Here is a 4421-nt window from a genome sequence, read left to right as displayed (position 1 = left end):
TGTGTTACTTCCCTTAAATCTTTATTTAACTGATAAAAGTACAAAGAAAAGATTCTTAATGTTTCACTGATCGACCTCATTCTAGTTTGTAAATAGAAACACGTTTAGAATTTGATGCTGTAACTCCAAAAAAGTCAGGACGGGGGTGTGTTCCCTACCAAGTCCCATCAGCATTTTTATTAATGAGACTTTTTAATGCGTCTGGAACTGAGGACACTGATTGTTGCAGTGTTTCTTGTGGATCTGGACTGCAGGCAGGCTGGTCAAGCACACACACACTCTGTGTCTAGGAAGCCGCACTGTTGTAGTGCAGGCAGAATGAGGCCTGGTATCACCGTGCTAAAATAACTACAGACTTCCCAAGAAAAGATGCCTTGATGGTAACTTGTATCTTTGTTAAGTCCCAAAACCCTTCTCCACTTCAACATTCTGTAACTTTTATTGGAATGTGTTATAGGCATCAAATTCAGGGTTTGGGTTTCAATAATTCGGTCAAAGAAAAGAAACCATTGCAGAAAATTATTTAAAGTGTAGTACTGTCATGATATGTGTGCTGTGACAAATTATCTGCCCCTTGTCTTATATTACACTTTTTTAAGAGGTGCAAAAAAACTAAAAGTTGCAAATATGCAAAAATAAAATAAACCAGTAAGGACACAAATTCCTTTTTACGATAATGTGTTCCCTACCAGTGTTTGCAAAGCTTTGACCTTCAACTGCAGTAGCCAGTGTACAAATGAAAATCTGATACACTGTGTAAACAACTACATTATCTACATTTCAACAGATCTCAAGACCTTATCCACCATGGCCAAACTGGAAGACTGGGTCTCTGATCCTGAAAACAGCCAGAAACTGATTGATGACCTGGAGAAGAAGCTCAAACAGGGTGAAATTGAGGCTTTGAAAGATTCTCTGAAGGATAAGAAGCTGAAAAAGAGTCTGTGTCTCACTGCTAAAGAGATTAACGAGATCAGACGTAATCTAAATAATAATAATAATAAATAAGCGGTTTTAAAGCGTCTGTGGTTTTTAATACGTCGCAAAACTAAACTGCGCCGCAGATCCGAAACTCCAGAGTGAAAATTCATCCCAAGTAAATTATTCACGCCGCCGAAATCTAAAACAGGAGAAAAATTATTCTGGGACGCCGAATTTTTCATCTTCAGCATCACCTCACAGAAAGAGAGAAGAAATCTCCTTGTTTTTACGCTCACTGTCCATTTTATCAGCTCCACTTACCATATAGAAGCACTTTGTAGTTCTACAATTACTGACTGTAGTCCTTTCACCCTGTTCTTCAGTGGTCAGGACCCCCACAGAGCAGGTATTATTTAGTTGGTGGATCATTCTCAGCACTGCAGTGATACTGACATGGTGCTGGTGTGTTAGTGTGTGTTGTGCTGGTATGAGTGGATCAGACACAGCAGCGCTGCTGGAGTTTTTAAACACCTCACTGTCACTGATGGACTGAGAATAGTCCATCAACCAAATATATCCAGCCAACAGCGCCCCGTGTGCAGCGTCCTGTGACCGCTGATGAAGGTCTAGAAGATGACCGACTCAAACAGCAGCAATAGATGAGCGATCGTCTCTGACTTTACATCTACATGGTGGACCAACTAGTGTCTAATAGAGTGGACAGTGAGTGGACACGGTATTTAAAAACTCCAGCAGCGCTGCTGTGTCTGATCCGCTCCTACCAGCACAACACACACTAACACACCAGCACCATGTCAGTGTCACTGCAGTGCTGAGATCCTGCTGAGATCATCCACCACCTAAATAATACCTGCTCTGTGGGGGTCCTGGATCATCAACAGCATGAAAGCAGGTTTAAAAAGTATGCAGAGGAACAGATGGACTACAGTCAGTAATTGTAGAACTACAAAGTGCTTCTATATGGTAAGTGGAGCCAGGAAGAAACCAGGAGGTGGTTTTAATGTTATGGCTGATCGGTGTATATTAGGAATTGTGATCCTGATCTGTCCAGGCATCTGAAGAACGAATCTGAATCGTTTCCACCCAACAAACACACAGAGCTGTAATAAACATATTCAGGATGTTATTTATGATCCAGTGAGTCTGAGTTACACCAGTACAGCTATGAACCCCAGTGAAACGTAAAATAAATACAACATTTTAATATTCATTTATATTTATAAAATAACACAAGGAATAAACGACCTGAAGGAACAAAATAACACAGAAGCCCTGCACAAATACTCCTCTTATTACCAAAGAGTGTGTGATGCAGGGTTCAAACCCAGGCTACCTGTACCCGGGAGCTGAGTGGCACCCACACTACCTACTGTGCCAGTAAAAAAATATATAGAAGTACCAGTAAGGTAGAATTGTGGTAAAATCTATGTGAAATATCACATTTAATGTATACAAACGAATCAAAGATAAAGTAGAATATTATTAAACTGTTGTTCTAGGTAAAAACAAGATATAATAAAGATTATTTAACAAATAAATAAATAATTGTTTTAAATTTCATGTGGAATATAAACAAACATTTTCAGAACAAAAAAGAACAGGTTCTTACTATATAACAGGCTGCCCCGCCCATCTGAGACATACCGGCTCTCAGAAAAACAGGATCAATCAAAATCTAAAGATGAGATTTAATAAGTGACTCAACACCCCAATCCATCTAAATTACATAAATAAATAACATAAAGTAATAATAAAATCAGCCTACACATTTTTGTGAATGATCGCACTGGGCCCCAAAATGGATTTCAACTGCAATATTCTCATCAGAATTATTATTCTATTTACTGTATTTTATTACCCATATTCATTTACATGCTAACAAGTCACTGGCAATAAATTGCCAAAGAGCAGGCATATTTTGCTTTTTCACCATAGTAAAAATCCATACTGTCACAGCCCCATCATTACAATATTGATATCTGACTTGGCTGATATAGAATTTCAATAAATAGACATTGTAAAGTTTACAAAATATTAAAGATAATATCTGGGCATCTGAACCTCAAAAATAGTACTCACCACATACTCTCTAAAGAGGTTTTCTGGATCCTCGTTGAGGTACACACAAATTGCCTTGATGATACATTCTCGTCCTAAATCAACATCATCATTCTATTCAAAGGGAATAAGCAGAGCAAGTTGTTTGCTTAAAGTCTTTTTCCTTTTAATCAAATGCTACATCAACAAAGCAGTACTTTTTTCAAGGAAGCATTCTTACTTGAGCCATGGGTGCTATGATGCTCTCTAGGTGTTTGCCTATTTGTCCTCCTCTTTTTTTAAACAGAACCATCAGTTTCTCAGAGTGCACATCTAACTGAGAGAGAAATCTGGACTGAAGGGGCATGGTGGTAATCCGCTTAAATTCAGCATTTATCTAAAAACAAGAATGATTAGACATAAATGTGCTGTGAAGCAGGAATTTGGAAAGAAATACAATGAAAACGTTTGTCACCCGTTTATTTACTATAAGCAAGAGGAAGCTTAAGTTTAATTTGTACAGCAGTTCCAAAGTTCACAAATAATTAGTATTATGACCTCTGGAGCTTGGCCTGGGGGTAGTGTACGACGGGGAGTTCCTGGTGGCTATAGGCAGCCCACATAACCTGGTCAAGCTCAGCCCAAAAAGGCAACATGGGAGGATCTTGTGGACCCACTACCCAAAAAATCCAAAGTAAGGGTGTGGTGCAGTGTTTGTTGGCCACATGTTTGTTGGGCACATAAGCGGACTACATAATGACGATAATTTGTCTAAAACTAAGGGGGGCCGTCAAGCAGCCAGCAGATAATTTTACAAAAATATGCCAAATGTTTAGCTTTGTGGCAAAGCTCAACAGTTAGGCTTCATACAAACAGCTTTTGTTTTAGCTTGTTCATAACATCTCTGTGTGTAGAATGTTATAAATTACATACCTCGCTTACGTCAAAGAGTGCTGGCCATCTTGCCTGAAAGTCTTGTATCATTGGTGTATCACGAACCACTTCATGTCTCCTGTATGCAAATGTCTTTTCCATTTTCATTCTCAGTACTTCCCTGTTGTTCTTCTTCTTAACATCTGAAAGAAGCTCAACTATCACACTCTCAAGGCTCTTAACAGATTCTCCAGCAGGATAGGAGGGACAGTAGTTCACTTCAGACCTCCTAGGTTTTTTATGCCAAAAGCAGCACTTGATTTGCCCTCTGGTTTGTGCTTAAGAGAGTTTATTGTCACCTCTGGACACCCAAGCTTTCTCAAGTGAGTGCGGTAGATTGCCAGTTTATTCTTCAAGCTAGCTTTCCATCCAGCAAATCCAGTGAGGGAGCCTTTCTCAGTCAGGCAAGGATGCTTTGAGATGAGGGCCTCTCCAACAGTGTTAAACTCTTTATCAGTGACATAAACGTAACTATTTCTTGCACCAGGCCGTCAGGAATGTTTGACTTC

General features: G+C 39.3%; 1 long non-coding RNA gene across 1 annotated transcript; it reads right to left on the bottom strand.

Moving 5' to 3' along the window:
• Window positions 1-3027: 3027 nt before the first annotated feature.
• LOC134319733 (uncharacterized) lies at window positions 3028-4014 on the bottom strand. Its single transcript, XR_010013560.1, has 3 exons — window positions 3913-4014; window positions 3221-3376; window positions 3028-3114 (listed from the first exon to the last, which is right to left on the bottom strand). It is a non-coding gene; the product is annotated as an uncharacterized LOC134319733 (long non-coding RNA).
• Between the last annotated feature and the right edge of the window lie 407 nt (window positions 4015-4421).

Source organism: Trichomycterus rosablanca, chromosome 9 (assembly GCF_030014385.1).
Source record: "Trichomycterus rosablanca isolate fTriRos1 chromosome 9, fTriRos1.hap1, whole genome shotgun sequence".
NCBI classification, from domain to species: Eukaryota; Metazoa; Chordata; class Actinopteri; order Siluriformes; family Trichomycteridae; genus Trichomycterus; species Trichomycterus rosablanca.
This window is presented reverse-complemented; position numbering and strand designations above follow the sequence as displayed.